Source organism: Chiloscyllium plagiosum, unplaced genomic scaffold (assembly GCF_037043375.1).
Source record: "Chiloscyllium plagiosum isolate Xiang-an unplaced genomic scaffold, Cpla_swu_hap1 HiC_scaffold_31, whole genome shotgun sequence".
Classification (NCBI taxonomy): domain Eukaryota; kingdom Metazoa; phylum Chordata; class Chondrichthyes; order Orectolobiformes; family Hemiscylliidae; genus Chiloscyllium; species Chiloscyllium plagiosum.
Genome location: NW_028270169.1, coordinates 41,279,656 through 41,301,424, shown reverse-complemented (window position 1 = coordinate 41,301,424; position 21,769 = coordinate 41,279,656). Strand labels below are relative to the sequence as shown.

At 42.9% G+C, this 21,769-nt stretch overlaps 1 long non-coding RNA gene across 1 annotated transcript in view; it reads left to right on the top strand.

The window, feature by feature from the left end:
* Positions 1 to 20,487, top strand: part of LOC148141913 (uncharacterized) — a 76,216-nt gene extending 55,729 nt beyond the window's left edge. Inside the window, exons 2-3 of the long non-coding RNA XR_015752385.1 lie at positions 4,796 to 4,932; positions 20,364 to 20,487. This is a non-coding gene — a long non-coding RNA (uncharacterized LOC148141913). The remainder of the gene's footprint in view (positions 1 to 4,795; positions 4,933 to 20,363) is intronic.
* The last annotated feature ends 1,282 nt before the right edge of the window (positions 20,488 to 21,769 follow it).

The following is a 21,769-nucleotide window of genomic DNA, read 5'->3' as shown; positions in this document are numbered from 1 at the left end:
AATGAGCTGCCAGAGGAAGTGGTGGAGGCTGGTACAATTGCAACATTTAAAAGGCATTTGGATGGGTATATGAATAGGAAGGGTTTGGAAGGATATGGGCCAGGTGGTGGCAGGTGGGACTAGATTGTGTTGGGATACCTGGTTGGCATGGACGAGTTGGACCGAAGGGTCTGTTTCCGTGCTGTACATCTCTATGACTCTATAACTTCAGCTCAGAGTTAATGAGTAGGAGGCTGAACCACAAATACGGTTACACATCAGGAAGGAGACAATTTTATATACAAGAATGCAATCACACTCTGTAGGACAGGGTTTTCTGATTTGATTAGTCCATTCAATAGGTGACATTAGAGTTTGATTAGTGATAACTAAAAGAACTGTGGATGCTGTAAATCAGAGCCAAATATAGAAATTGCTGGAAAAGCTCAGCAGATCTGCCAGCATCTGTGGAGAGAAATCTTAGTTAATATTTTCGGTCGAGTGATCCTTCCTCAGCTGGTAGCTGAGATTTTCCAGCAACTTCTATTTTTGTCTCTGATTTACAGCATCTACAGTTCTTTCAGTTTTTACTAATCAAACTTCCTAGAATCATTTCTAGATCTAGAGTATACACTACCAACAGCAAGACACCAAGCAATGAGCTCTGGAGTATGCCACAATGCATAAGTTTGTAGTCACAAATACAAGCTTTGACTATCACTCATAAATTGGGCTTTTATTCGGTATTTGAAGAATGAAAGTTGACCTTATTGAAACATACAAGACTCTTGGGGGGGAGATTGACAGGGCAGGTGCTGAGAGGTTGTTATCCCCTTGTGGGAAAATCTGAAATCAGTGGGCATAATCTCAGAGTAAGGGTTGTTCATTTAAGACAAAGATGAGGAGGATTTTTTTCCTGTCAGAGGAGTAGGAATCTGTGAAATTCTTAGCCAATGAGAACTGTAGAGGCAGGGTCATTAAGTACATCCAAGCTGAGAGAGACAGATTTTTAATCAGTTATGGAATTATAGGGAAAAAAGGAAGGAAAGAGTAGCTGGGAATTATCATGATTACATTAAATAATGAAGCAGGCTTGATGGGCTCAATGACTTACTTCTACTCCTGTATACTACGTCTTATGGCAGTTTGGAATTGGTACTCTCTCTACTATTGGGAAGAAGTATTTTTTCTGTTAAGTGATTAAGATATATTAAATTCCCAAGGTTAAAAATAGTTCAGAAACTAATGGTTGGACTAATAATATATAGAAATGGGAAACAAATAATTTAAGTGGTCAGAAATGTGTATTAAGGATGGCAGAACAGATGTGTCACAGTTGCATTATGTGGCTGTTTCTGGATGCCAGCGTAAACCAGGATACATATGTCTGTAGTAAATGTTTGCAGTTAAAGCAACTTCAGTTCAGAGATAATGAGCAGGAGACTGAACAATAGATAGTGTGACACATCAGGAAGGACACTATTTACCTGAGTATTTTATATGCCAGAATGCTGTCACACTCTGTAGGACAGTGTCTTTTGATTTGTTTAGTCCATTCAACAACTGATATTGGATCCTTAGAGCAAACACCGTGAACACCACAGAAAATCTGTATGAAAAAGTGAACAATTGACTTTGTCAGGACAGAGATGGGACCTACTTCAAAACTGTCAGGGAGTTATGGTGCCTGTTTCTAGAGAATTCAGATTGGCAGCTTCTGATGCAAGTAGCAAAAGTCATTTCAAGTCTTAGCTACCATTAAGAAAATCTTAGTGAGATAGCTAGCTTATTGCTAATTGATGTGGTGTTTAATTATAGGTAAAACTGAGTTATAGATACCATTGTTGCAAAATATTCTTTGGTTGGATTTTTGCAATACATTTTTATCCCATTAAAATTAGCTTGGATTCAATCGAAGGTCTCAAGAATTAAAGGTCTTGTTTTAAAGCAGCACTCCAAACAGATGTCCAATAAATCAAATCCTATTTAGTAGATCCTTTGTAAAGGTAACCACGCGAAGGTTAATCCAAAATATGAATAAAGACTAAATTCCCTGAAAAAAGGACTAAATTGTCAAATCGTTTGTGTGTGTGAAAACCTTTTGATGTCTGGTTTAACATGGTGTGGATGATGGGAGTAGCAGAAATTTGATTATGATCCACATCTCAACATAAAACACATCAAAACTAGATGGAAAATTTGTTGAATTCTCCAAACACTAGCATTTGCCAGCATCACCTTTCCCTTGAAAGAATAAAGAAAAGAAAACATGGCTCAACTCTCTGTGTAATTAATGACACCACATTCTACATTTAGATTATTTCTTGGTAGTGGTTAATAAGGATATTATTCATGCAGCCATTTTCTATTAAAAAAAATTGAGCCAATTGAGGTGAACCAATTTCACCCCATCAAGCTTGGGCCTGAGCTTTTTATTACAATCAGTGGTAACTTAATCAAATGCTTCACATAAGATACCAGAACCAAAGTTGTATCCTTAACCTGTAAAGGTTCCCTGGTATAGGTTCTCAGTCTAGCTGAGGTCTTGCACAAACTTAAGGATTGGAGTTCAGAGCGAATTTTATTAAAGACTTGCTCTGCAATCACTGAAATGGTCACGCTGGTTAGAATCATCTAACCAGATGTTTATTTTGATGAGTTTTGATTTGGATATTGCTAAGAAATGTATCTGTTCCAAACTAGATGTAAATGGACTTTCCAGAGTGTGCATTCTCTTGGATACCAGCCTACAAGTTCTCCTACTGAATTTAGGTCTAGTGGGGCTCTTTTGCTTTCTTGAGTCCACTTACCAGCAACAATTATAATGGCTTGCTGGCCCAGATACTGAAGGAAATTTTAACCGTTTGGCCAAGGCTTGGGTTTTGCAGTGGGCTGACCTAGAATCCCTCTGTTCAGGATATGTCATGAGTGTGGCGATACAATTGCCTTCACTCAAGTAATGCCCCCAAGCTCAGTTGGCCTGGCAAGGGTGTCCAGTTCCATTGAATACCCTGCAGCTCATACGCTCCCATTGCAGTATTTTTCAATGATAAAGCCAGTTGTAGTGCATGTTTGAAGTCCAGTTTGATTTCAGCTATGAGCCACTTTTGCATGGTTACATCAATAATCCCACATACCAAATGGTCAATCAGCATCTCATTAAGGATTAAACCAAAGCCACATGCCTCTGCTACTTGTCTTAGCCCAGTCAAAAATCCCGATATGGGATTTCCCTCATTCTCAAAATGCTGAGTAAAACCGATAGCATCTCAGAATTAGAAGAGGCTTGGGGTGATAATATTCTTTAACTAAATCCATCAGCTCTTGAAAGGTTTTAGTATCTGGTGCCTCAGGAAATGTAAGGCACCTAATAACCAAAAAACTGCAGGTGCATAACATATCAAGCGAATTACCTGTTGATTTTCATCTGCCCCAATGTCATTTGCCTGGGAAAAAAAAACACATTCTTTCCACATACTGGGCCCAGTCTTTGATGGCAGGATCAACAGAGTTAACCTTCCCAAATAACAGCATGATGCCAGAGTTACCCCCAACTCAAAGATAACCATTGCAAACAAATTTCTTCAGGAGTGTGCTTTTCTCTCATCGCCACTGAAATAACTGCACAGAAACCAGTATCCCGTCACCAAGTCACCCTTTACTTATGTGTGGAGAGTCCTTGACACTGTTCCAGCTCCATGTGGGCCAGCTCTCAGAGTGAACAGGATGTCTGACACTTCTGTTCTTATCTTTCAGCTATGGCTCCCTGATTGGACCAGATTAACATCCCCAATCAGGGAACTCATATTCTATGAGGATCACATAACTGACCTCATTACAATCACTACAGTAAGAGTGTTTGCCCTGATGTGCATGTGTATGCTGGAAGCTTTGACAGTGTATAGGCCATGACAACAAACAGCCTCTCATACGGATTTGAAAAAATGTTATGTAAACTTGGACAGGAGCCCAAGCTATATGAATGCTGAGTCTTAAACATGAGGGGCTCCACATTAGCATTGTTTTAAGGTAGCCATCTAAACTCCAGTTCACGTGCTTTAACTAATGTTCTTAAACAATTTTTTTTTGTGGAAATCAGCCTTTGAGTATTTTTAATTTGTCTTTGCTTTCCCACACTGTACTCTTCCAATGGTTGCATCCCAGCTAATGGAAGTTATTGAATTTCATTGGGGAGAATTGTAGATTGTCTTGCAGAATGATCTCAAGCAGTTCTGAGTATTAAAAGCCCAGGTACATATAGGGCCACCTCAATATAAATGCTCCAAGTCTTTGCTAGTTCACTGAGAGACACCAGCAAAGACATTCGCAAGAGTGGGAGGATGAAGGCTTTGATCTTGAGAGAATATAGAAGTTTCATGCTTCACTGAATCACTGCTGCTCCCACTGGGTTGGCAACTCCATAAATATATTAATCTGGAAGACCACTGCTGGACTGCCAGATGAGACCTCATGCCCTATTGAGCACTGTGATTCACAACCATAATAGAAATAGCTCGTACCTGCAGGGCAACAAACATGGGTCACATGAACTCTGTTAAAGCTTTCACTGCAACACTGAGACATTGGTCACAGAGGCGTGGAGATAGTACCTACTGGATTCCACTCCATGAATAGGTCTACAAACATTACAGTATAATGTTCAATACAACAGGAAAGAATGGATTCCAGGTTGTGTAAATAATCTATGCCAAATTGGAGCAACACTCCTATGTACTGGATGACCGTGAATGCAGATTGGTTGACAGGCCTGCCAATGCACTGAATATCTGTGTGCATGTTGTGTTTTTCCCTGTAGGCCTGTCAGTGGAGTCCTCATCCAATGACTGACAGCAAAATCCATCCATGACCTTACCTTCTGGGAACCTGGGAAATGAACTGTCCTATCATCTTGACCTTGACATTCATGTAAATCCATAGCTTTACCACCTACAGGTACAAATTTATATTGCCTTTTAAAGTATATGCTGTGACAGTATCTGATCTGGTTGTTGTAAGCATAGGATTACTGATGGTGCTTCATCCTCAGACATCGCTGTAGCTGAACAAGTGATCGTTCTTGCTCCTCTGAAAATAGAAAACCACAAGGAGATGATTGAAGTGAGGGGAGCAGGTGTATGGAAAGCAGGAGGTCCAAGGTCAGATTCTGCTGTTAATAATTTTCAGGAAAATGATGGAAGGTTCTACTCTTAGTCATTAGACGACAATAGAAGGTGTTGTTGACAGTCCTATCAAGCAACACTTTTCAAAAATAACTTGCATATCAACATCACGTTTTGTCTCTGCCAACCACAAACCACAGAAGAGCTGAATTCTATAAGTAGGACAAGAACACCAACGCAGCATTTGGCTGAGTGTGGCATAAAAACAAAATTTGAAGTCAATGGGATTTGTTGTAATTGGTGCAGCCAACCATCACAGCCCCAGGCAATTGCTACAAATGTCCCATACCAAACCATCTTCATCAATTCAAGACTTACCCTCCATTTTGGTGTCATTAATGGGAATGCCCCTTGATGATTATATAGTGCACAGTTTCATTTGTCATTCCGCAAGACCCAAACAATAAACATTGTTTGTGGGCGGCACGGTGGCTAGCACTGCTGCCTCACAGCGCCGGAGACCCGGGTTCAATTCCCGCCTCAGGCGACTGACTGTGTGGAGTTTGCACGTTCTCCCAGTGTCTGCGTGGGTTTCCTCCGGGTGCTCCGGTTTCCTCCCACACTCCAAAGATGTGCAGGTCAGGTGAATTGGCCATGCTAAATTGCCTGTAGTGTTAGGTAAGGGGTAAATGTAGGGGTATGGGTGGGTTGCACTTCAGCGGTGCGGTGTGGACTTGTTGGGCCGAAGGGCCTGTTTCCACACTGTAATGTAATGTAATCTAATCTAATCAAATCCTTCCTGAGGTTTGGTACGCAAAACTGATTGAGTCTAATCAAGGCTGTATTTCCATGCCATGGCATTCTGTTTCCCCTGTGGATAAAGAACAACATTCCATTAACCTTTCTAATTGCTTTTGTACATGTCTATTGGCCTTTATGATTCATAGAAGAGAAAATGAGGTCTGCAGATGCTGGAGATCAGAGCTGGAAATGTGTTGCTGGAGAAGCGCAGCAGGTCAGGCAGCATCTAGGGAACAGGAGAATCGACGTTTCGGGCATTAGCCCTTCTTCAGGAATGAGGAAAGTTTGTCCAGCAGGCTAAGATAAAAGATAGGGAGGAGGGACTTGGGGGAGGCGCGTCGGAAATGTGATAGGTGGAAAAAGGTCAAGGTGAGGGTGATAGGACAGATTGGGGTGGGGGCGGAGAGGTCGGGAAGAAGATTGGAGGTTAGGGAGGCGGTGCTGAATTTGATGGATTTGACTGAGACAGGCTGGGGGGAGGGGAAATGAGGAAACTGGTGAAATCCGAGTTCATCCCTTGTGGTTGGAGGGTTCCTAGCCGGAAGATGAGGCGTTCTTCCTCCAACCGTCGTTTCGCTGTGGTCTGACGATGGAGGAGTCGAAAGACCTGCATATCCTTGGTGGAGTGGGAGGTACACCCGGACCAACCAACCCAACCACCCTGTAGCTCAACATTTCAATTCCCCCTCCCACTCCACCAAGGATATGCAGGTCCTTGGACTCCTCCATCGTCAGACCACAGCGAAACGACGGTTGGAGGAAGAACGCCTCATCTTCCGCCTAGGAACCCACCAACCACAAGGGATGAACTCGGATTTCACCAGTTTCCTCATTTCCCCTCCCCCCAGCCTGTCTCAGTCAAATCCATCAAATTCAGCACCGCCTCCCTAACCTGCAATCTTCTTCCCGACCTCTCCGCCCCCACCCCAATCTGTCCTATCACCCTCACCTTGACCTTTTTCCACCTATCACATTTCCGACGCCCCTCCCCCAAGTCCCTCCTCCCTATCTTTTATCTTAGCCTGCTGGACAAACTTTCCTCATTCCTGAAGAAGGGCTAATGCCCGAAACGTCGATTCTCCTTTATGATTCATATAATTCTTACTTCCCGCTGCAAAGTCTCCCATACTAGCTCTTTCAATTTAGTACGATCTAATAACTTTAAAATACCACTCCACATTCTTTCACCCAACACTTGGTCGACTAAGTTGAAAATTTGGATTCTTATATACTTCCTTGGGGAACAAGTACTGCATCCTATTAGTGTGTGCAATATTTAATTCCTTTGGGCAACAGTATTAAAGTGGGGAACTAATTCGAGTGTATGGTTTTTAGAGCAGACAAAGAACTCAAGGGCATGGAGCCCAAAATTTTAAGGAGTTACACCTCAACTGAATATGATTTCTTGGATTGCTACCAGAAACACCTCCAAGCAGACAAACAGACTTCACAGCAGAAATTCTCAGGTACTTGTGGGAATAGTCCCAAGCTGTTAATTGAAGGTGATTGGGGTACTCAGGAGGCATCTGAAGGGAGGATTTGACGACAATCAGTGCAAGACTGTCCAGTCTCGACTTATGACGTGGGGTAAAGTCCAGTCCCCTTCCTAGACCTTTCCATTTCTATCTCGGGTGACCGAATCGACACGGACATTTACTATAAACCGACCGACTCCCACAGCTACCTAGACTACACCTCCTCCCACCCTACCCCCTGTAAAAACGCCATCCCATATTCCCAATTCCTTCGTCTCCGCCGCATCTGCTCCCAGGAGGACCAGTTCCAAAACCGTACAACCCAGATGGCCTCCTTCTTCAAGGACCGCAATTTCCCGCCAGACGTAGTCGACGATGCCCTCCACCGCATCTCTTCCACTTCCCGCTCCTCCGCCCTTGAGCCCCGCCCCTCCAACCGCCACCAGGACAGAACCCCACTGGTCCTCACCTACCACCCCACCAACCTCCATGTACAACGTATCATCCGCCACCATTTCCGCCACCTCCAAACGGACCCCACCACCAATGATATATTTCCCTCCCCTCCCCTATCAGCGTTCCGAAAAGACCACTCCCTCCGTGACTCCCTCGTCAGGTCCACACCCTCCACTAACCCAAACTCCACTCCCGGCACCTTCCCCTGCAACCGCAAGAAATGCAAAACTTGCACCCACACCTCTCCCCTTACTTCCCTCCAAGGCCCCAAGGGATACTTCCATATCCACCACAAATTCACCTGCACCTCCACACACATCATCTATTGCATCCGCTGCACCCGATGTGGACTCCTCTATATTGGAGAGACAGGCTGCCTACTTGCGGAACGTTTCAGAGAACACCTCTGGGACACCCGGACCAACCAACCCAACCACCCCGTGGCCCAACACTTTAACTCCCCCTCCCACTCCACCAAGGACATGCAGGTCCTTGGACTCCTCCATCGCCAGACCATGGCAACACGACAGCTGGAGGAAGAGCGCCTCATCTTCTGCCTGGGAACCCTCCAACCACAAGGGATGAACTCGGATTTCTCCAGTTTCCTCATTTCCCCTCCCCCCACCTTGTCTCAGTCAAATCCCTCGAACTCAGCACCGCCTTCCTAACCTGCAATCATCTTCCAGACCTCTCCGCCCCCACCCCACTCCGGCCTATCACACTCACCTTGACCTCCCTCCACCTATCGCATTTCCAAAGCCCCTCCCCCAAGTCCCTCCTCCCTACCTTTTATCTTAGCCTGCTGGACACACTTTCCTCATTCCTGAAGAAGGGCTTATGCCCGAAACGTCGATTCTCCTGTTCCTTGGATGCTGCCTGACCTGCTGCGCTTTTCCAGCAACACATTTTCAGCTCCTAAATTACTGGCTTGGTTACGCATTAGCCAGGGGCCCTAAGATTACTAGTCCAGTGATACATTAGCTAGGGGCCCTAGATTACTTTCCCTCCACAGATGCTGCCAGCCCGTGGAGTTTTTTTCCGGCAATTTCTGTTTCTGATTTCCAGCGTCCATAAGTTTTTGTTTTTGCCCTAGATTACTGGTTCAGTGACATTACCTCAACATATTCAGCTCCCTTTAAGAGTAACGGACATCAAGGCAAGGACTTACTGTGTCAGCATGGCCAAAATTGTTTCTGCTGACATCCCAAACAATGGGAAAAATCTGATAGCATCATTACTTTACTCCCATCTACTGTCTACTTCTTTCTCATTGGTTGCACGCAAATGCAAAGCTAGACCTTGATTCTTGATCCACTTCCCTCTTACATATCCCTTAAGCATGTTCCAAAAAATAGCTGGATAAGTCTGGCAGTAAACTCCAAGCTTCCACTTTGAAGGAGGTCAGTATTGGAGGTCAGCACTCTTTGCTGATGCCTACAGAAACTTTAGCTGAATTCTTTTCATACTCTTTTGTCTCCTCAGATAGCCTCAAGCTTGTTTGTGTACCTTGATTGTGGTTTTATTTCAGCATTAGGATTTTCTTCACTTCCACAGGCAGGTTCTTTTAAAGTGATAGGAATCTAAAAACCAGAGTGTGCCCTTTATGTCAAATGACATACATCTCAGGTAAATAATTCACAACAACATGAGAGGTAAAATTTTCACAATGGGGATAAATAGGCGAATCAAATTTAAACTCTTGTTTAGTATCTTCCATCTTAACACCAGGATAAATGACATGAAGGCAGTGAAAATATAACTAATATTAAAGAATAATGCCCTGAAGAGACCATGTAGATTTATTTTCATGAACAGTATGATATTCTACCTCAAAACATTGGATGTCTAATTGTTTGGTTTTGTTTCAAAAATGTTCCAATTATTTTCCGATAAATTTCTGCCAAGGACACTTAATATTTTAATCCAGTTGTTCTGTCTGTGCTAGAAAATCGGTAACAAAATTTTCACTTTTGAAATTGAAAACAAATATGTATACATTATTTGAAACATTTACAACACTGAAAATTAAACAAAACTAAATGCTTCAACTCTGGTTGTTTAGTGTAAATATTCAATTGTTGATGTAAGAAAATATCAAATACGTGAAAGGGATTAAGCAGGGAATGTGAATGACATTGATAATATCTGCATTCTTATGTGGAGCATGCAACCAACTCTTAACCTCACACACAAAAGGTGACTCTTGAAATTCTTGTAGGTCCACATTGTACACACGAGTATCCCAGTTTGAATAAAGCAAAATTGTCAACAATAGCAGAAACCTGAATGACCATTATTTCCTAGGAGAAAGTGAGGACTGCAGATGCTGGAGATCAGAGCTGAAAAATGTGTTGCTGGAAAAGCGCAGCAGGTCAGGTAGCATCCAAGGAGCAGGAGAATCGACGTTTCAGGCATGAAGGGCTTATGCCCGAAACGTCGATTCTCCTGCTCCTTAGATGCTGCCTGACCTGCTGCACTTTTCCAGCAACACATTTTTCAGCTCTGACCATTATTTCCCCCAATCTTAATGTTTTGATCTCTTGCATTAGTTTATTCCTTGACATGCTTATAATCTTAAGTGTCGACATTCAGTACTGATTCAGGATTTTGTACTGTAGCCAACTCATGCTACGATGGGGTTTAACAATAAATACACATTCATGCAACTTTGACTAACATCTTTGATCCCTAGGTTTGAAAGCATTTATTTAGACTAGTTTAAAATTGTGCAGAATTCACTGACTCTTCAACAGACCTAACTGCGGGCCCCTTTGGCAAATCTTGTCCTTCTTTTAATAATTTTTTTTATTGTACTCAAAACTTAATATGTACCCTGACTATTAACAAATCAGAATTTCTTTTAATCTTTGTCCTCATGATGTTGAAACCCCTATTTGATATATGCTTTGATGTGCAAATATTTTACATTTCTAAATTGGCCTTTTGAAAATCTAAGATTGGAGATCTTCCCAGAGTTAATCATTAATTATTTCTTTGCAAGCGAACAACCCTTTGGAATCCCTTGTTAAATGGAAGAGGGCGGCCTATCTCAAGATGAGACGTGAAGGTTCAATTGGGGCGATTGAGAGTTATAGGGTAGCCAGGAAGGACCTGAAGAGAGAGCTAAAAGCAGCAAGGAGGGGACACGAAAGGTCCTTAGTAGATAGGATTAGGGAAAACCCTAAGGCTTTCTATAGGTATGTTAGGAATAAAAGAATGACTAGGGTAGGAATAGGTCCAGTCAAGGATAGTAGGGGGAAGTTGCGTGTGGAGGCGGAAGAGATTGGGGAGACACTGAATGAATACTTTTCTTCAGTATTCACTCAGGAACAGGGCATTGTTGTCGATGAGAATACTGAAGCACAAATAAGTAGAATGGATGGCTTTGAGGTATGTAGAGAAGAGGTGTTGGAAATCCTGGAAAAGGTGAAAATAGATAAGTCCCCTGGGCCTGATGGCATTTATCCTAGGATTCTCTGGGAAGCAAGGGAGGAGATTGCAGAGCCATTGGCCTTGATTTTTATGTCCTCTTTGTCTACAGGAGTAGTCCCAGAAGACTGGAGGATAGCAAATGTGGTTCCCTTGTTCAAAAAGGGGAGTAGGGATAGCCCTAGTAACTATAGGCCGGTGAGTCTCACTTCTGTTGTGGGCAAAGTCTTAGAGAGAATTGTAAGGGATAGGATTTATGCACATCTAGATAGGAATAATGTGATCAAGAATAGTCAGCATGGTTTTGTGAAGGGCAAGTCGTGCCTCACAAACCTTATTGAATTCTTTGAAAAGGTGACGAAGGAGGTTGATGAGGGGAAAGCGGTAGATGTGGTATATATGGATTTTAGTAAGGCGTTCGATAAGGTTCCCCATGGTAGGCTACTGCAGAAAATACGGAGATATGGCATTGAGGGTGAGTTGGAGGTTTGGATTAGGAATTGGCTGGATGGAAGAAGACAGAGGGTAGTAGTTGATGGCAAAGTTTCTTCATGGAGTGCCGTCACTAGCGGTGTTCCGCAAGGATCTGTTTTGGGACCATTGCTGTTTGTCATTTTTATAAATGACCTGGAAGAGGGGTTAGAAGGTTGGGTGAGCAAGTTTGCGGATGACACGAAAGTCGGAGGAGTTGTTGACAGTGAGGAAGCATGTGGCAGGTTACAGCAGGATATAGAGAAGCTGCAGAGCTGGGCAGAAAGGTGGCAGATGGAATTCAATGTAGCTAAGTGCGAGGTGATTCACTTTGGGAAGAATAACAAAAAGATGGGGTACTGGGCTAATGGTCGGATACTTGGTAGTGTGGATGAGCAGAGGGATCTTGGTGTCCATGTACACAGATCTCTGAAAGTTGCCACCCAGGTAAATAGTGCGGTGAGGAAGGCATATGGCGTACTGGCTTTTATTGGTAGAGGAATTGAGTTCCGGAGTCCTGAGGTCATGATGCAGTTGTATAAGACTCTGGTACGGCCGCATCTGGAATATTGTGTGCAGTTTTGGTCGCCATACTATAGGAAGGATGTGGAGGCATTGGAACGGGTGCAGAGGAGGTTTACCAGGATGTTGCCTGGTATGAAAGGAAAATCGTATGAGGAAAGACTGAGGCACTTGGGGCTGTTTTCACTAGAGAAAAGAAGGTTTAGGGGTGACTTGATTGAGGTGTACAAGATGATTAGGGGGTTAGATAGGGTCGACAGTATGAACCTTTTCCCGCGTATTGAGTCGGGTATTACAAGGGGGCATAGCTTTAAATTAAGGGGGGGTAGATATAGGACTGATGTTAGGGGTAGGTTCTTCACTCAGCGAGTCGTTAGTTCATGGAATGCCCTGCCAGTAACAGTGGTGGACTCTCCCTCTTTATGGGCATTTAAGAGGGCATTGGATAGGTATATGGAGGATAGTGGGTTAGTGTAGTTTAGGTGGGCTTGGATCGGCGCAACATCGAGGGCCCAAGGGCCTGTACTGCGCTGTATTCTTCTATGTTCTATGTTCTAACACTAAATCTTTTCATGTGTGTTTATGATTTGATTTGCCCTCCTCTAAATCAATACAACCAACGATTGTTAGTTGGTATTTGGTTTAGCTGGTAATGGTAGTTTAGAGCTGAATTAAATGCCCACAAGCAAAAGATTCATCAAACAGCATTTACACTGTAGCCAGGAGACAAAAGTACAAGTAGTGCGGCAACTATTGTTTGTCACACTCATTGTGCGACTTTGTAGCATTTCAACATCTGGGCAAAGCATGTGGTACATAAGAATACTAGGCCTCTGCAATACATCCAACTCCATCAAGGAATGCACCAGAGACCTTCAAACTTTCAAAACAGGACAAACTGGCTTTCCATATTGTGCCAATAGTTTCTAGCTTTGTTCACACAAATCACATGATTTATCAAAAGGAAATTGCAAATGCACACTCAAAACCAAGACCAACAATGAAGCTAGAACAAATCTCCTACTAGTATGACTTCTAAAAGATATATACCAGGATCATTGGAAATCAAAATGGCAGAAATGACAACTGCCAAATTCGTGCATATCATGGTCTACCAATTCCTTGCATTGGTAAACTAACATCTATGAAAGTTCAGTGTAAAAACCACAAATATTTCACCTGGTAGACAGAGGCATTACTAGCAGTGGAAGGACCAATATCAGATGCAGCTGTCAACATGATCACTACCAACATGATTACCTTGGTAGCCATGGTAAACAAGCAGGAGTCTGGAAGAAAGCAGCATGCCAGGCAGCATCAGGACTTCTCCACCTCCTGGCTTGCTGTGTTCTTCCAGACCTCCTGCTTGTCTACTTTGGACTCCAGTTTTTTTTTTTGTCTTTAACTAAGGTATCCATGGTAGCAAAAGAGTCATAGAGATGTACATATATTTGGAAAGGCAAGGACTGATTATGGCTAGTCAACATGGCTTTATGTGTGGGAAATCATGTCTCTCAGATTTGATTGAGTGTTTTGAAGTAACAAAGAGGAGTGATGAGCGCAGAGCGGTGGCCGTGATCAATATGGACTTCAGTAAGGAATTCGACAAGGTTCATTATCTGAGACTGGTTAGCAAGGTTAGATCTCAAGGAACACAGGGAGAACTAGCCATTTGGATACAGAACTGGCTCAAAGATAGAAGACAGAGGGTGATGGTGGAGGGTTGTTTTTCAGACTGGAGGCCTGTGACCAATGGAGTGCCACAAGGATCGGCGCTGGGTCCACTATTTTTAATCATTTATATAAATGATTTGAATGTGAGCATAAGAGGTATAGTTAGTAAGTTTGTAGATGTCACTAAAATTGGAGGTGTAGTGGACAGCAAAGGAGGTTATCTCAGATTACAACTGGATCTTGATCAGATGTGCCAATGGGCTGAGAAGTTGCAAATGAAGTTTAATTTAGATAAATGTGAGGTGCTGCACTTTGGGAAACCAAATTTTAGCAGGACTTGTGCACTTAATGGTAAGGTCCTAGGGAGTGTTGCTGAACAAAGAGACCTTGGAGTACAGGTTCATAGCTCCTTCAACGTGGAGTCACAGGTAGATAGGATAGTGAAGAAGACATTTGGTATGCTTTCCTTTATTGGTCAAAGTATTGAGTACAGGAGTTGGGAGGTCATGTTGCGGCTGTACAGGACATTGGTTAGGCCACTGTTGGAATATTGCATGCAATTCTGGTCTCCTCCCTATTGGAAAGATGCTGTGAAACCTGAAGGGTTCGGAAAAGATTTACAAGGATGTTGCCAGGGTTGGAGGATTTGAGCAATAGGGAGAGGTTGAATAGGCTAGGGCTGTTTCCTCTGGAGCGTCGGAGGCTGAGGGGTGACCTTATAGAGGTTTATAAAATCATGAGGGGCATGGATAGGGTAAATAAGCAAGGTCTTTTCCGTGGGGTGGGGGAGTCCAGAACTGGAGGGCATAGATTTAGGGTGAGAGGGAAAGATATAAGAGAGACCTACAGGGCAAATTTTTCACACGGAGGGTGGAACGTGTATGGAATGAGCTGCCAGAGGATGTGGTGGCGGCCAGTACAATTGCATCATTTAAAAGGCATTTGGATGGGTATATGAATAGGAAGGGTTTGGAGGGATATGGGCCGGGTGCTGGCAGATGGGACTAGATTGGTTTGGGATATCTGGTTGCCATAGACAAGTTGGATGAAAGTGTCTGTTTCCATGCTGTACATCTGTATGACAATGACTCTGTGTTGAGGGTGAGGACCAGTTCAGCCAGGTGGGCGAGGGTGGCGGTGGAAGGATACTGGTGGGGATGGCGTGAGAGGAATAAATGGAAGGCTTGGAGACCTTCGTCGTGGCGGATTGAGATGTACAAGGATTGGATGTCCTTGGTGAAGATGAGGCGTTGGGGTGGGGGAAATGAAAATCTTTGAGGAGGTGAAGGGCATGGGTGGTGTCACAAACGTTGGTGGGGAGTTCCTGGTCTAAGGGGGACAAGACAGTGTCAAGGTAGGAAGAGAGAGTTCGGTAGGACAGGTGCAGGCTGAGACAATGGGTCAACCGGGGCAGTCAGGTTTGTGAATCTTAGGAAGGAGGTAGAATTGGGTGGTGCAGAGTTCACGGACAATGAGGTTGAAGGTTGTGGATGGGGGATCCCCAGGGGTGATGAGGTTGTGGATGGTCTGGGAGATGATGGTTTGGTGAAGTGAGGTCGTGATCAAGGGGGCAGAAGGAGTGGGTGTCTGCGAGTTGGCGCCTGGCTTCAGCAGTGTAGAGGTCAGTGCGCCACACTACTACTGCATCTCCCTTAACTGCAGGTTTGATGGTGAGGTTGGAGTGGAGGGTTGTGCATTGAGAGGACAAGAGGTTGGAGTGGTGAGGCGATTGAACAGGTTGAGGCAGTCGATATCAGAGTGGCAGTTTGAAATGAAGAGGGCAAGGGTGGTTAGCAGGCCAGCACAGGGTGTCCAGTTGGATAGGGTGTGTTGGAGGCAGGAGAAAGGCTCCTCGGTGGGTGGGTGTCTTTGTTAAAAAAGTAGACGGGAAGGTGGGGGCGGCGGAAGACACGTTTGAGTTGCAACGTGTATCAAACTCATTAATCTGTGACCGTAGAGGGATAAAGGTGAGGCCTTTACTGAGGACTAAACATTCATCCTCAGCGAGTGAGAGGTCAGGGGAATGGTGAAGGCATGGCAGGGATGGGAGCTAGGACCTGGAGTGGGGCTGGAGTTCGAGGTAGGGGCAGAGACAATTGCTTGAGTGGGTGTGGTTGTAGGGTCAGGAATGACATCACCAAAGGAAGTAACGCTCACAAAGGGGGCAGAAGTAGTGCTTATGGATGTGTTAATGGGGCAGAAGTGACGGCATGGGTGGCAAGGGCAACGTTACTGTTGGGTACTTGGTTGCTGACATCACTGGTGGCGGATGTGTCATCAACGATAGAGCTTTTCAGCAGGACAGAAGTGACTGCCGTGGTGGCAACCATGGGGGTGGAAGTGACATTCGAGGTAGGTATCACGCCTGTGCTGGTGAATCTAACGGCGCCAATGGATCCTGTGGCAGTAGTCTTCTCACAGTCATGGAGGTGGTTGGGTGGATGGCGAACTCGGAGCTGGTGTGGTTGGCAGTGGCTGCAGGCCATGCGGCGGTGTCAGGGGCGGACGTGACATCATTGACAGCCCCAGCAGTCATGGAAGGAGCAGCCACATGGCTAATGATGTCTGGGCAGTTCTAGAGGCCAGAAGGTTCTGGAAGGTATGAGGAAACCCGAAACATCAATTCTCCTGCTCCTCGGATACTGCCTGACCAACTGTGCTTTTCCAGCACCATACTCTTGACTCTGATCTCAGCTTCTGTAGTCCTCACTTACTCCTAGTTGATTTCAACCGTGCTGCGAAGTCTCTTCCAAAGATGCCTACCTTGAAGAAGTTCTCCTCTCTCGACAAGGATCTCAATGATTCCCTCTCACTGTACTCCCCAAGTCCTCTCCTCTGCCCTGAAGCATTTCAGCCATGTTCTCAAGCAGACTCGCTACCACAGGCACATCTCCTTCCTCAGTACCTGCCTACGGAACCACCTGATTCCACATGGACTCTGGACCACATTTAGACCAACATAATTTGGACCTGAACAGGATATACAGTGCATATTACAAATCCAAAACCCTCAACAATGATTGTCTTTCTGTATCTTCCACTCCACGCTATCAGCCATGCGCCACCATCTACTCTACCTGCAGTTAGTCCTGTCCCAGCTCAGAGCCACACTTTCCCAGACCTGCGGCTGACCTCTGTATTTCTACATCCTCAGAAGGATACATGCTCTCGACAAACTGTATTTCTCCACTGCATTGGACATAAAAGAATGTAAGCTAAGCAACTTTCATATACTTCCCTCCAAACAGGACCACCAGAGATATATGTCACTTCCCACCTCTATCAGCGTCCTGAAAAGACCATTCCCTCCGCGACTCCCTCGTCAGATCCACACCCCCATTACAGCACTCCCCACTCCTGGCACCTTTCCCTGCCACTGCAGGAAGTGCAAAACCTGCACCCACACTACTCATCTCACATCCATCCAAGGCCCCAAGGGATCCTTCCACATCCATTAGAAATTTACCTGCGCATCTACCAATGTCACCTACTACATCAGTTGCACCCAGGGTGGTCTCCTCTACATCGGAGAGGCAGGACGCCTTCTTGCAGATTGTTTCAGAGAACATCTCTGGGCTACCCACACCCACCACCCCGTAGCTGAACATTTCAACTCCACCTCCCACTCCATCAAGGACATGCAGGTCCTGGGCCTCCTCCACTGCCAAACTGTTACCACCCGATGCCTGGAGGAGGAATGCCTCATATTCAGCCTTGGTACCCTGCAACCACATGGGATAAATATGGATTTCAACAGCTTTCTCATGTACCCTCCCCCCAAATTATCCCAGTCCCAAGCCTCCAACTTGGCACCGCCCTCCAGACCTGTCCATCACTGTCCTCTCTGACCCTATCACCTTCGTCCACCTATCGCTTTCCCAGCTACCTCCCCCCAATCCCGCCCCCCTCCTCCCATTTATCGCTCAGCCCCGACCCACAAACTTCATTCCTGAAGAAGGGCTTGTGCCCGAAATGTCAATTCTCCTGCTCCTCGGATGACCGGCTGTGCTTTTCCAGCACCGCACTCTTGACTCTGATCTCCAGCATCTGCAGTCCTCACTTTCTCCTCGTTGGAGTCTTCAGCATGCTAACCCCAGACACAAGGAGCATCAGAAAGTTACCATCAAACCCTCAAAATTATGATCAAGACAAATGGTCATGAATATCCTCATGCCTGACACAAAAGATTTATTTTTTTTGCTATATGGATTCATCCAATGAGTCAACTAGTTTTTACCCTTTAGAATTAGCTATGACCATAAGATAAGAAGATTTCTGAAATTAAATCAAAGAAAATGTTTTGCAATTAAAAAACAAGTCCTCCATATGTGATCCTATTTCTAATCTATGTGCATATGCATATTGACTAATTAATTTTGCTTATTTAATGATTAATAAAAAATGCATTTTGTTAGTTCAAAAAAACGTGGTTAAATTTGCTGCTTTTAAAACATTGTTTGTGGTCTGTTTGAAAGATACCTACAAAAATTCTTTTAAACCAAAACCTTGTTGCAAACAACTGAGGAGATAGGTGAATACAGAGGAGCAAGTTCATCATTCCTCATTTAGGAGTTTAACAGTTTGTAGTATCCTGTCTGGAAATTTCGAGTTTAATTTATTTTGATTTATTGTTGTCACATGCTGAAGTACAGTGAAAAGTGTTGTTTTGCTTGCAATATAGGCAGATAGTATCATACATAGTGCTTTAGGATAACAGAATACAGCTGCATGGAAGGTGCAGAGAGAGAGAGATCAAAATTAACATTTGAGAGGTCCATTCAAAAGTCTGATAACAGTGGGGAAGAAGATGTTTTGAATGTGTTTGTACATATATTCAAACCTTCACTATCATCTGGCCATAATTGTTGTGGTCATTTAAAATTTGGCAGCCTTATGTTTGTCTTGATGAGTGCAGGTGAAAAGTTCTTGCAACCCAGCAAAAAATAGCAGCAAGTTATGGCTTGGAATACAGTCTGAAATTGTGATAGAAGCACATTCGATGACAACTTTTGAAAAGGAATTGGATAAATATTTCAAAAAAGAACATTTTAAAGACTATGAAGTGGGTGGGGGAAAGGGCAGAGAAAGAGCATGGACTTAGATTAATTGAATCACTTTCTCATAAGCAAAATATTCATGGGCTGACTGAATCATTTCTGATCACTTGAATTGCAACATGGAAAATTAAATGTTATCTATTTCAGTCTACAATAAACAATCTCTCAGACATTGAAAAGTTACTATTATGAAGTTTCATTTTTTCAGGTTTTAATTGCTGTTGAAGATTTTTATCAAGAATTTCTCTTTTGACCTTTTTATTTTCACTCTTTGTCCAATCTTTCTTTATTGCTATATCTTTGTTTTTCCAAATTTGGTAATAAATTCACTAATTTGCAATTTTTCTCAGTCTACATGTTAATAATCCTTCAACATCATTGACTAGTGAGATTTAAGGTTATTTGTCCTGTTTCATGAACTGCAAAATTATCAGCGTAGAGTTTAAGGAATTTGCCACCAAAATATTTTTTTTTAAATTGCAAGTATGAGTCTAAATAATGGCTGTTGTGCTTTGCTACAGATAAACATGACTCTTTCATTGTATTAAGTGTATAAAACTGGTACTTAATGTATATTAATTACTTATATACTTAATATATATGCAAATATGTCCACTTTTCTTGTGTTTGATATGTTTTATTGTGAATTAAATGTATAATTTTCCTGTTTCTATATACCTGGTTAGGCTTAGAATCAGTTTGTAATTCGTAACCAGTTTAAAAGAAGAGGGCAATTATGTTTAGTATTCTGTGTTCATGGTGCAATCACTTGTATTGTGTGGTAATTATTTTAATTGTGTGTATTTTCCCTGAAATGCAACTGAAGGAGGGTGATATTTATGCTCAAAGAATATTGAGGGACTACTTCCATCCCAGCTGGTAGTATCACTGAGCAGTCTGATTAATGATGATGATCTTGCAATTACTGTAACACTCAAAATGTGTATTCACTGGTAATTGTCTTAGTGGTCAACAATGCTTCAAAGTGATTTATGAAATTATTTATTGAGAAATGAATTTCCTTGTAAATCTGAAGGTACAGGAGGCACAGATTGGGATGTGAAGATTTACAGAAAAGACTTTGACTTTTCAGTGACTGTAAGAAATTGATAACAAAATAAATAATTCTTCATAGATTAGGCTCAAACATGCTTTTCAACCTAGGCTTATTACATGTATTCTGAAAGGATATCATTACAGTTTACATGTCATGCGGTTTCACCAAGATTGATCAGTTTTGACCTTAGGAAATGTGGCCAAAGTATGCATAACGGGGGGAACTTTAACTATGTACTCCATGAAACAATCCTATATCTTCCTTTTGAACCTTAATAATTACATCCTGAACCCTTTCTTGTAATTTCTCCATCTTTTTAAAGGAAAATCTAGCTGTTTCCGATTGACATTGCCATCGCTGAATCTCCAACTAACATTCCGAAGGTTGCTGTTTACCAGAAATTGATCTGGGCCAACTATATAAGTACTGTGGCTCGAACAACAGGTCAGATATTAGGGTTTCTATGGTGAGCAATTTATTTCCTGACTTTGAAACCTGACTATCATCTACAAAATCCAAGTAAGTTATCACAATTGTGTAGTTCTGATTTTGCAGACATTTTAAAGAAAAGAAACTTCAATAGAACATTTCTAATTTAAAATTTGCAAACTTAAGAGTTTAAAAGCTCTCTTAAGATGGAAATCACAGCAGAAAAATGTTTGTTACGTTGGGCTTACAAGCCAATTGATCTTACTTGCCTCAGCAATGACATAGAAGATATTTACAATTCATTTAATTCTTGGAAAACACATGGTTCCTCTAGCAGTGAAAGAATTTAATGCTTTTGGAAAAGAAGAGACAGAAAGTGACTTTTATGTAATTAACTTTCTTTGCTATATTCTTATTACAATGTGCCAGTATAATAGTAAAATAGTGTCTGAGCCCAGTCAAGAGGGGCGGCAAACATTTCTATTACATTTCTCACCATGATGTTATGTTGGAACTGTGTTAATTGAACACCACTTAATTAGCATAATAATACTTTCAAAGTCACCCCAATTTTGTTGTATAGCTCACAGTTGCTCAAGCACAGCATAAAGGATTTGTTCCTCTTTCTGCTTGTGTCACTAAGCATCGCATTGTTTGTTAGTATTCTGTTTTCTATGGATCCATTTACTTCCGGTTTTTTTTGTATGTTTCTTTCCTACAATCTGAGTAGGACTTAAAACTGCCAAGAGTCCTAATTTTCCATTTCCTTTGCTCATTCATGCTACTGGGGCTATGTACCATTTAATTCTCAATAATATCCACTAACTAATCATGTGATCACCATATTCTGCTGACCCAAAATGAAGCTATTTGTCTAACTACTCTTTGTTTTAAGCTGATTTATGTGAATCCATTGGTTCCTTCTTTCTGTCAACAGATTCCCTATTTCTGACCCAGATCAGACTAAATGTCACCCACTTACCATTTTTTACCAGCCAAACGTCTGGGCCGGGGACCTTTCCTGTCAAAGCAGTGTAGTCCAGTCCAGGCAGCAATGAAGTAGATCAGTGCTGAAATGATGGCCACTTTTATAGTAGCGGTTGACATATTCTATGCTTGAAAGATCCCCTTTAGCCACTTTGACAGTGACTAAAAGTAGGGGAGTATGTGGGGCAAGTGAAGTGATACGAGGATTAGGTGCAAGGTGGATGGAAGTTGTAGGGTGTCATTAAGTGAGTTCAGGGAGTGTCAGGTAGTTGTGGAGGGAACCATGGAGTGGGTTCAAGGGAATGTCAGATG